This window comes from Chiloscyllium plagiosum, unplaced genomic scaffold (assembly GCF_037043375.1).
Source record: "Chiloscyllium plagiosum isolate Xiang-an unplaced genomic scaffold, Cpla_swu_hap1 HiC_scaffold_10, whole genome shotgun sequence".
Lineage (NCBI taxonomy): Eukaryota > Metazoa > Chordata > Chondrichthyes > Orectolobiformes > Hemiscylliidae > Chiloscyllium > Chiloscyllium plagiosum.
The window spans coordinates 88,981,151-88,993,586 of NW_028270148.1; the positions used below are offsets into that span (position 1 = coordinate 88,981,151).

Below are 12,436 nucleotides of genomic sequence, written 5' to 3' on the forward strand. Positions count from 1 at the left end.
AGTATGAATTAAAGATTAATTAGCATGAAACAGGTCTTTTTCAGATTGGAAAGAAGGAACTATTGAAGTCACACAAGGATCAATCTTAAGACTTCAATTATCTATTGTTTAAATGACTAAGCGGAAAAGGCAAAATGTACAGTATCCAAATTTGCTGCTGATGCAAAAACAAGTGGGAAGGCATGTTGCAATCAGGACATAGGAATCTGGAAGGCGATTTGAGTAGGTTGAGTAAGTGGCAAAATTTGAAAGATGTAGTTTAATGTAGAAAAGTGAGAGATTGTGCTTATTGGTATTATTAATCATAAAATAGACTAAATTTTAAATTGAGATTGCAAAAATTGCAGTGCAGAGATCCACATGTTCTTGTAAATGAGACGTAAAACATGCAGCTACAACACACTATTGAGATGGCAAATTGAATTTTGGTTCTTATTGCTTGGGTGTTAGAGTTTCAAACCAGCAAAATTTTGTTACAATTATACAAGTTGTTGGTGAGGCTGCATTTGGAGTAGTCTGTGTATATTTTGTCCCCATATCTAAAACAAAGAACTGTGAATGCTGAAAGTCAGAAATGAAGAAATTGCTGAGAAAACTCAGCTGATCTGCAGAAAGGTCACTGGACCCAAAAAATTAACTCTGCTTTCCCTCTACAGATGCTCCCAGACCTGCTGGGTTGTCTCAGCAATTTCTGTTTTCATATATAGGGGTATTGACATTGGAGACCATTCAAATGTGAATCACTAGGTTGATTCATGCAATGAATGGGTTGACTTATCAAGAACCGCTAAACAGGTTAGACTTTTATCCATTAGTGTTAAGAAGAATGAAGGGTGATCTTATTGAAACATCCAAGATTCAGAGGGGCTGTTCAAGATAGAAGTTGTAAAGATGTTTTCGCTCGTGGAGGTATCTCGAGCTAGGGGACGTAATTCCAAAATAAGGGGACAGTTATTTAAAACTGAGATGCCAATGAATTTCTTCTCACAGAGGAGAGTGAATTACTGGAATTTCCTATACCAGAGCATTGTGGAAGCAATATTATAAAGTATTTGAATAGGAAACAGATGGACCCTGAAAAATCAGGGACTTGATAGCTATGCTGAGCTGGCACAAAAGAGATGAGGCATGGCATTGATCTTGTTAAATGATAGGAAAGTTTGAAGGCCCAGTTGGCCTACTCCTGCTCCAATTTCTCATGTTCTTTCTTCTTGTTACTAAATTCGCCCCACAGGCTCAAAGTTATGAAATCTCAATAAAGAAACCAGAGCAAATGCCTGTCAGTTTTGGTTTCCTCTGAACAACCTCCACGTTGGAACCACTCATCAGTATTTCAGGGTAATTTCCGTGAGCATCCAATGTGTGCCAACGTCTGAGAACCCTCATGACATGTCTTTGATCGACTTACAAGATGCCTTTGCACCTTGGGCTTCATCAGCAGCTACCACTGTAAAGCAGCAGCAAGGACTATTTGTGTTCAGGGACTTACACCCGTCTCATGGACTGGATCTGGCGACATCTTCAGGCTATTTGCTTGCTGTCATATGCACACTCACTCTGAACCTACCTGGATGCTCACAGCATCCTTGACTTGTATTTCTTTGCTTCAACTTTTTTTTCTTCTTTGTCTCTCAACCTACTTAGCACAGACATAAAGCCAGGAAGTTTGTAATGGTTGTCACAAAGCATCAGTTTGGTAAAGGTGATGGCCTCCACTAAGGCGTTCCCGGTACAGTAAATCAAGCAGCATTTGATATAGGTCCAGGGCAAGCTCAGAGCAGTTATAGCTTGGCTTCTCTTCTCGTAAAGGGTGAAGAAATATATATCGTGCAGCCCATGTCCCATCTTGAGTCTTTCTGTGCTGTAGTTAGCTGCTTTCCTCCTGGAAAGAGAGAAAGGGGCAGCTATTACTGGAGATGAAAGTGAGTGACACAAATGTTACCCCTGAGCAAGTGAGTAGCCAGCATAAAGAGCATACAGGGTTAGTGGTTTTGGGGTAGGTGACAGCAAGTGAGGGAAGGTGATAGCGAGAGAAAGCATAAGCCTTGTTAGGAGGAGGTTAGTGTCTGAGATTAAAGTGAGTGTGCGGCATCTGAGAGAAAATGGTGGCACTGGTACTTCTGCACACCGGTAAGATATTGCCTTACTTCCTCCTATGCTAGACATTCTACCACGTGGCTAAGACTGCTTTAATCTGTGTGGTAACTTTGAACCAGGCTGGCATGGTGCAGTGTTCTAGTCTCCACTGCTGGACTTGAAAGGGGAGACTTTGTTTTGGCACCACCCTATCCAGCAGTACTTCCGGAACCCTGCCTGCAAAGCAGATTGCTGATATTCTCCTGTCTGCCACATCCAAGGTGAACATCAGCAATTTTTCAGGGTAGTTCCACTGTGATAGTGCTTGTCTAGGTGCACCATTCAAAGATAGCATGGGCACAGTGGATACCAGCGTTTGGTGGATATCTGTTTAATGACTAGTTGTTCCAGAAATAGTGTCTGATAAAATGGGGCTGAAATTGGACTTTTTTAGACACCATAGAGGCATGGTAACTAATTATTGAGGGAAGATGGGTGTGATATGAGAGAACTTGCTGGACCCTGTGGCAAAAAACTCTGCAAAAAATATACAATTTGGACTTAACCAAACAAGCATAAAATTCTGTTCAAAGTCTTTCTTCATTCTGTCAAAGGCATTTTATAAATGTTAAGTCATTATTTAGAATGTCCAAAAAAACTTTTAGTAAAATTCAGGTTAAAGATACCAGAGTAATTTCATCTTTTAATTTGAACTGATGTTAGTTCAGTTTGATATCAAATTCTTAATATTTTCTTATCTGACGTCATTCATGGATTTTTGAGAATGCTGCTTTTAAGGCAGTATGACAACAGAACCTTGGAAACCTGCTGCAGTGCCCTTAGGTACATAAAATTACTTCAAACTTAACAGATTGATAAGTCAAACAGTCTCAACTGCATTCTAACTAAAGGTGAAATTTGATGTGCAGGAAATGTGTTTCTGGAAAAGCGCAGCAGGTCAGGCAGCATCCAGGGAACAGGAGAATCGACGTTTCGGGCATAAGCCCTTCTTCAGGAAATAAGCCCTTCTTCCTGAAGAAGGGCTTTATGCCCGAAACGTCGATTCTCCTGTTCCCTGGATGCTGCCTGACCTGCTGCGCTTTTCCAGCAACACATTTCCAGCTCTGATCTCCAGCATCTGCAGACCTCACTTTCTCCTCTGAAATTTGATGTGGCCATGCTGCTTTAGTATCAACTGATGAATCATTTCACCGTACAACAATAGCAAGTGGCAAGAGTAAAAAGATTTCTGTGAACCACCTACTGATGGTAATGGCAAACCAGTTCTGTACCTTTGTCAAGAATATCCATGGACAAGATTGAAGTCCGTGATTGACCATGCCTTTTGAGGCCATGGTATCTGGAGAGAGTGAGTGAGTGTGAATTCTATGATAATTAGTTCTAGATAATTTGACCTCTATTGTTTAGACTGGGAAAACTTGCCTTGTAGAAATCCCTTTGGTGAGAACGCTTTGAGGAATTGGGAATTTGGACTGGAAATCAGGTTTCCTGATGAAGGGCTTTTACCCGAAATGTCGATTCTCCTGCTCCTTCGATGCTGCCTGACCTGCTGTGCTTTACCAGCACCACACTGTTGATTCTAATCTTCAGCATCTGCTGTCCTCACTTTCGCCAATTTGGACTGTATTCTTGGCCAACCACAGACTGCTAGACCAATAAATAAAATAGCATTAACTTCAATTGCCAGCACAACGCTTTGAAAATTTGGTGTTGGTTTAAAACAAAATATAGACTTAAAAATGATATTAGTAAAAGTGATATAATGAAACAAAGAATTATGAATTCTAGAGATCTGAAACAAACAAAAACAAATTGCTGGGGAAACTCAGTAGTTCTGGCAGCATCTGGGGAGAGAAAACAGAGTTCAGTGAAGAAAGGTCATTGGACTCAATGTAAACCTCTCTCTCCACAGATGTTGCCAGACCTGCTGAGCTTCTTCTGTAAAAGTGACCCTTTTACTCGAGTTAATATTTAACCAAAGAATGGTAAACATTTAAGATTTTATTTTTGTATTTGCAGAGGTAACAAAACCAATTATTCATATAACTTTTTTTACAGCTTAATCTGCCAGCCATATGCATCCCAAGATGAAAAATTGTAGCATTTAGATTATGTTGCCTCTCCATTTCTCAGAATTTGCACTAGTCACACAAATCCTCATTAAATTGCATTTGCCATGCCTGTCCATTTCACTGGTGTGTCTGTCCCCACTTGAAGTTTGGAATTATCACAATTTTAAGTTTTATATGATCTGTGAACTTTGACATGAATTTGTATATAGAATATATTGTCACTAAAATATGCCTGTAGACTATTTGGGGCTCCCTTTTATGTTAGCTGCTATTTTTTCCCTATCCGTTTTTGGGGCTCCCTTTTATGTTAGCTGCTATTTTTTCCCTATCAGTTTTTCCATTAAACACTCTGTATCTTGTCTGTTTCAGCTGTATTCTGTACTCAAAATTTGTCATAACCCCTGTTTTTCTGTTTAATTTTGACTTCTATTAGTTTGTCATTGAAGGAGTTTTAGGCGTGAGTGCATTATCGTTCCTCCTTGGGTTAATATGCTGAATCCAAACCATTTCTACAGTGCAAGACTGTCTCAAATCAATCTTTTCAAACGTGAAATTTTGTTTAATACGTACAAGTGTCATTTTTTTATATTAGTTTTGTATTGCAAAGTTGGTAGGCTTCATGCATTTATATAGTCAGTTTGATTTGATATTCAGAGAAGATAATTCATTGACAGCTTTAATAGAGATCAACATCAGGCCTAGAGTCTTAGCAGTGCCTCTGTCTGTACTCCCAGGCTGCAGCCTGGTGTCGAAGGGCTTACCAGTCCTCCAGTCAGCTTCTCAGTTTGACTGTATTGTGGACAAGACCAAACACCCTCAAAATATGTACAGAAAATCGTCTAAATCCTCACTTTTTCTTATTTTACAGGTAACTGTAAGGTGTTGCATTCCAAGTGCAATTCAATTGGTCAAACGACTCAACACTACGCAAAACACACTTTATTCATACACTATTGGTAAAATAGAACAAAAGAGAATAAATTGGAACAACTTAACGTTATTAGAACATTTAATAGAACAATAGATTATTCTATGACTAAAAAGTAACTGTTCCAATATAGTAACATCACCAAAACATACCTTTGGCAAAGGCAAATTCAGAAACTTTGACTGTCTCACAGGCAATTTTGCAGCCCAAGAGGAAAAACATAAAGAGAAAACTCAAAGAGTGAAAGAGAGAGAGAAATTAGTAGGGAGAGACATACTGCAGCTTCCACCCAGCTTCAAGACCCAGCAATTGCTACACCTGAAAACCAAAAACTAAAAATCTTGGTTCTGTGGGAGCTTAACCCCAACCATTGAGGTTGTTCTGTTGTTCCAATTCTTCAAAAAAAAAACCCCAAGGCTTCATCAGCTGTTTAATTTAAGGGATTTCAATAAACACTCGAAACCTCTGCTTTAAAACTCCTCTTCAAAACAAAACCAGGATGAAATACTCTTCAAGCCATAGTATTGTTAAAACTGGCTGAAACCAGGAAGTGGAGATAAACTATTAACCCATTCTTCTGGGGTTTTTGATTATTAAACAGCTCTTGTTTTCCATTCCTGATCCAATATCACAGTACTTGCCTCTGAATGCTTCTCACGTTCTACAAGCCATTCTATTTGCCTTCATATACATTTGCTGCCGTTGACTAAGTATCGAGAACCTCTGAAATTTCTCCCTAAACCCTTACCCTTTCCTCCTTTTGAAACCTTTATGAAATTCTATTCCAGTGACTAAACTTTATGGTCTCCGTTCCACTGATTTGGTAGCCCCACAGAGCACCTGACAATATTGAAGATGCGATGTTAATGCAAGTTGTTGGTCGAGTTTTTCTTCTGTCCAGAGTTTGTTTAACAACTCCATGATTTTAAAAAAATGAGTTCTCAGTTCAAAGCTCCTGAACAACACTTTTTTTTTCAGTTTAAAAGTCTTTTACATTGATCTCTCCCCTTTTATTATCCGATTTTTCTCAATCTCTTCAAATCTCTCAAAGTATGCAGTCAGACTGTGTGTTCCTATGGATGGAGATAACAGTTAAATTGTGATAAAGAAGTATGAGAAAGTATGCATATTATGTGAAGATAATAACTAATCTGAAATTAGGGATCTTTGTGGAGCTGGATTTCATATAAAGAGTAACTTTGAATATTAATTACTTTATGTAAAGCTACTTAAAAAGTATGCTTCACAGAAGATTTTCCAAATTATAATACTGCACTTCTGACTTTCCACCCATTTTCCTTTTAAAAGATTCATGCTAGGCAATTTTGCTACTTTCTTGGCAACCTTCTCCTGATTTTGTTTTTATTCTTAATGTACTCCTTGAGTGTTGACATGTTTTCAATTAGTATGGACCATTCAAAGCGGCTTGGATCTTCCAATCCCAGTGAACACGCAAACTTCTGCTGTTGTGATGTATATCAGAATTGGAAATTCTGAAGATCTGACTAGTCTGGAAACTGAAATCTGTGGTTTACTTGATGTGATTCTATGGGAACCTGTGCTGATGGCATCCTTGGAACCAGTTAGAACATAATTTTTTTTAAAAATGCGCTAATCAGGTCTCGCAGCATCAATGGAGAGAAACTTAGAGTTGACATTTTGCGTGCAGTGTGACTCTTCTTTGGCCATTTTCTATTGAACTTCCCTACATTTTTGCATTGATTTATTACAGTTATTCCAAGCAGACTTAAAGCCTTCTGGATGCAGCCCCTTAAATTGGAGGAATGTCTTCACACTTCCTTTAGCCTCTGTGTGTGGGAAAGGTTAAATTGTAATTGAAATGCAGTCTGCAGTGTGTGCCACAGCTTCACTTTTGGGTGGAAGATCCGGGCCAATGTCATCCTAGTCTCATTATCCCACAGTCATACATTTAAATTTGGTGGACAAACTTGGTTTGGTTTTCCTCCATAGTCTTCCACTTGGGAATTTTCACAGGAAGACATGTAATGAATACAGCCAGTGGCCATGTTAAAAATGTTCAACAGATTATCATTAAATGAATCCTTGGTGGGCATGGAGGTTAAGATTTGTGTCAGGTTTTTCAAATGTCTTATTGTTTTGGAGGCAGTGTGAGGAAAAGGAGTTAGCAAAAAAAAAGCACATCCAGTGTTGCCACCTACGTCCAATTCAAGCTAACTTGTAGCTCCAGCCTACACTGTAGTTGATTCTCAATGTCCTCTGAAGTGGCTTCATGTGCCTTGCAGTAATAAATATTGCTACAAAATTCAACAAAAATAAGAAAATTGGATAGTCTTAATGGTGGTCTGCAATCCAGAGTCATATCAGTAAAAGACTAAAGCCAGTTCAAACAAAAATACCTGAAATATTCCTCAATTTAAAATAATTATCATTTTTCCACATTTGCCCTTTCTAAATACATAAAGCATAATTCCTACTGTTGCAGGATTTAAAAATTGGTTGAATGCTAATGCATGGAGACATAATATGTAAGGCTTGTGGTAGTCACAAGATTTAATGGAATCCAGAGATCTTCATCGCTGTACAATTCAACATTTTGTTGACGTTGTGCTGTATGATGTTGTTTCAGATGGTCGGCACGTACCAAATTAAAATTATATTTGAATTCCTTAGACACAGTAGGCAATTTATCATGGAGTTTATATTTAGGTGCAGTGGCATAGAATGTTACATGACTATAGTCACCTTTAAGGTAGTCGTAATCATTACCAATTTATACTTCAGTGCATTTATGTTCATTGAATATATAAGGTACTCAATATAACTTGTTTTAAAAGTGTGAACTTATTGTTTGAGAATTCACTAGTATTTGTGTTTCCTCTCGCATGCAACTAATGTAATCATGGGAAAAATATTTCCCACTTGGAAGTATTCTACACATGTTTTTGGGGATTTTCTACTGTGAATATGGCCACATTAGCAAATGTTGCATTTAATTTGCCATAAGTAAGAGTGCTGCTCTTTGTCAATGATAGGAGCTGCAGGATGGGCAGAATGTTCAATATAGTTTACTGTTGTACATACTGTGTGAATTTGATATTTTCATAACTCTGTTGCTTCCAAAGTTTACAACCAAATAAAAAATGAAGAGATATTGTCTCTTAAAATGATCCCATATTGTACTATAATTTTATTCATATTGTGTTTATTAATGCTGATTTGAAATTTCAGATGGAATGCTGAGTCATTTAAGTTGTTTGGCTATATATTGAGTTAAATAATGCCATTTATGTAAGATCTTTTAATTTAAATAAATTATTAGTATTAACTTTATCCGTGTCATTTCTATTGTTAATATCAATGCAGCCACATTTTGTAACACACATAATTAACCTCCATGCTAAATTACAATATGTACGGGCATTCTGTTTTTCTGTATTTCTATGTTTCAGCAACTGTGCATTACTGAATTGTTTATTTTTCCTTAAAAGTATTGGGAAATACAACATTAAATTCCTTGGAGACTGGTAAGTATTTGCAAATGACACACATTTTGCTCCATTTTCGTAATTAGTTTTGTGATGAGGTGACAAGTTGAGACTTTGTAAAATCATAATTGTACCAGGTAACTGTTTGCTGTGTAGGTCATTGAGAGAGCAGATAGCATTGTGCTGCTTCAAATATTCACTGGTGATTTCTGATAATTTTATAATCTTGTGCAATCATGCACTGCCATGTTTCATTTTAATTTTAATGCTGAGTCAAATATACTAGGGTGTAGCTACAGACATCACTTTTTGGAGCATGGTTCCAGCCATTAGTACAATAACTATGAAATGGTGTTCAGTTTGGGATCCTGTCATGTAATGTATCATTACTAAAAACTGCTGATGGTAGTTGATTCTGCCCAGTTGTGGCCACTTTGGTAAGATTTTTAGAGAAGTTCTATTGTGATTTATATTGCTGTATTTGCATTTGATCTCTATCATTTATTAAACATTGGCTAATTCCACAAGCCCTGCAGCTTCTGCTCGATTAGTGAAACTGTACACTTTCATTGCAGCTACTTCAATCTGTAACAATCTTAACAAATAATGCCTTTAAGCATGTTTTTAATGTTAATTAGTTATGCACATAGATTAGATATATCAAGAGTTATTGTAGAAAGGACACAATGTTTGAGTATTCACTGTTTCATATGCACACATTAAAATAATGCATGGTGTTACCCTTCATGTACATTGTGTTGAGTTAGCTACATATATTCACTACCACACTTGGCTGGAAAATAAGGACAACAATTTTGAAAATTTTCTAGACAGAATTACTTAAAAACAATGTAATTATTCAATGTTTTAGGCTTAACTAATTCAAATAAATTATTTGAGTCATCATTTGAGGATAGTCTGGATATTTTCATTTACTGATTTCTAAATCCGTTCAAAAATGTATTCCTTGTTTGAGATTCAGATGCTGTCTAACTTATGTTTAGTGATTTTAATTTCATTGTACTTTGCCATTTGAGTTTCATTTTGTGGTGTATATCTATTCCCTGATTAATAACATCCTGACTAACTTGACTTCTTGTTTACTTTTTGCTTTAAACTAAATTCATATTGTTATTTTCTTTAAATTAGCTACTGCTCACTGTTAGTGCCAGAATTATTTATATTTGGCCTCATGAACAGTTTTTTTTAGACAAATGTAATTATTCTGAAATAACTCCACAGAGGCGGGTATCCCATCACCAAGTCACCCTTTATTTACAGATGCATAGTACTTGACACTGGTCCGGCTTCTTTAGAACCAGCTCTCAGACAACAGAACCTCTGACACTCCTGTCAGCCAGGATTCCCTGATTGAGTCTGTTAACCTGGTCCAATCAGGGAATTCATTATATGAGGTTCACTTGGCTGACCTCGTTACAATCTCTAGAATTCAAAATAAAACTATATTGATGATGCATTAAGTTTAAACTAAGCAGAAAGCATGATAACAGAATTTGCTAACATATTGGTATGAGAAAAAAAGGTAACTATTACTCAAAATAAATACAGAAGAGGGAATTAAATATAGTTTAACCAGGTACATCTTTGCCATCTCACAATCTGAGTCTAAAATGAATCTGAAGCTTTGCCCTCTACTACTGTACCCAAAATACCACTACAGGTGTTGATCACATGTCAATTCAAGAAGAGGCAGTAGCTTTGGATAATTTCGCAACAAACTGCACTATAAAATATGAGTTTTTTCTTTTGGGTTAGCTCAAATCCCTATCAAGATTTTTTTTCTTTTAAGAGCTAGTGGAATGTTGGATCCATAGTCTTTCTGTTGTCGGGCTTCTAATGATTTAGACTTTTTCCCTACATTTATCAGACAGGGGTATTTTATTTTTCTCCTTTCCCTTGCCTGATGGTCCCATCTGCCAAAAAGAGGCAACATAAAATTTAGCCCAAATTGATCTTGTCTTAATTGTAGTGCAGTTTTATGAATTTCCCTTGAGTTTACCCAAAGTGTGATGGCACCCATCCATGGATAAAATTATCCTTTTGATCTTTTCAACTGTTATTGAGCTCTGAATTTAGAACTTTAATATTTGGCATGCATCAATACATATCTAATAGGTTTAAATGAACACTAAAAGATTCTTACCAGACAATCTGGATTTTGCAGATCTTTGTTTTTCTCAACCTTCTCCAGATCTCTTACTGCACTCCCTTTTGCTATCTTCTTCCTTTATGCCTCCTAACAAATCTCCTTGTTCTCTCCTTCACACTCCACCCACTCCTCATGACTCAGTCAGTAACTCTCACCACTGAACAAGTACAAGGTTTAGTTCTCACTTCAGTGCCGCGCACAGACAGTGCTGCATATAAATATAGGATCATATGAATTAGGAGTACAGTATTTGAGAGATTATGGCAGATCTAATTGTGGTCTCAATTCCACTTTGCTGCATAGACCCAGTATATTAAATTCTGCACGAGCATTTGAGTCTATATCTACCTTAAAAATATTCAATTATGTGCCTCCACCATTCTTTGGAAGAAAAGAGTTCCACAGACTTATAACCCTCAGAGAAAAAAAAGTCTCATCTCTGTTGTAAATGGGAGACTCTTTATTTCTAAATTGTGCCTCCTCATTCTCGTCTCTCACAGTACAGGAAGCATCTTTTCAGCATCAACCTTTTAAAGTTCCCTCAAGAACTTCTGTTTTGACAAGATCACTGTTCTTTCTTCTGAACTTCAATTCGTACATCTCCAACTTGTCTAACCTTTTGTCATATGACAGACCTCTGATCACAAGAACCTGTCATGAATCTTTTTTGCTCTGCTAAATAAATTAAATCCTTTCTTAACTAAAACAACTAACGCTCAAAATTCACAAATCTCCCCTATAAGCCCCAATCATGGGTGCAACCAATTAGAGAAAGATTGCCCTCATATGTCGAGCTGACAGAACCTGAGAAGTGCTGCTCCTTCAATCCAAAGCTACTTCTCTCTTTTTCAGCTGATAGGCATGTCGTGAGCCTGTTGGTGACAAATCCAGAGAGAAACAACCTGTGATTGGAGCAGTGTGGAAGAGGTCACTGGCGATAGTAATGTTGCGGAGACATGAAGTTGGGGTGTGAGAAACAAGCTAAGACTTTTTGTGGAGGGAGGGGAGTGTTGAAACTGGGAGTCATGATGCCGGGTTCAGGAGAATGCAAATAAAAGACTGACTTGGCGGGGATAGCGTATCTAGGGTCAGAATGCAGTTGAACAAGGCTTGGGAAAAAAATTGAGGTGTGGAAGAAAGCACAAAAAGGAAATATGACAGGCTCCAAAGTGGAGAAAGTGAAGAGCTGAAAAAGAGGAGAAGTAACAAGCAGCAAAGGATGGTGGAAATGAGGGCTCACAGGTTTTCTTCGCACATCTTACCCAACTTGCCCAATTATTGACCTACCCTGCCATTGTGGAGACATTTCATCTGATTTTAGCCCCATTCTATCACTCGATGTACCTGGAACAATTTGCCCACTGCCAGAATATCTTGCAATGGCCTGACATCCCTGATCACAGCACCATCTTCAAAGATCCATTGTACATCCTGACAAGCAATGTTAGATTGGACCTGCTATACGCAATTCGTGACATTTGCCATGGACATGGCAGAGAAGAGAAAATAAGCACCCTTGTTTAAGGCAGGAAACTGGAGGTGATGCAAATCTGTGATTTGGAGTGGTGCATAGGTGAGACACTCCTATGCCCTCCAAGATGCGACAGAGGAAGCTATGAGATAAGTTCCTGCTACCCTGGACAGTACAGTCTCAGTCATTTGTAGGACATGGTAAATGACATTTTCCATTCCACGAGCATAA

At 37.7% G+C, this 12,436-nt stretch overlaps 1 protein-coding gene across 8 annotated transcripts in view; it reads left to right on the forward strand.

Annotated features, from left to right (window-relative positions):
- The window catches only part of LOC122552980 (KH domain-containing RNA-binding protein QKI), a 562,983-nt gene that overhangs the window by 379,139 nt on the left and 171,408 nt on the right, over positions 1-12,436 (forward strand). The gene's annotated exons all lie outside the window — the stretch shown is intronic.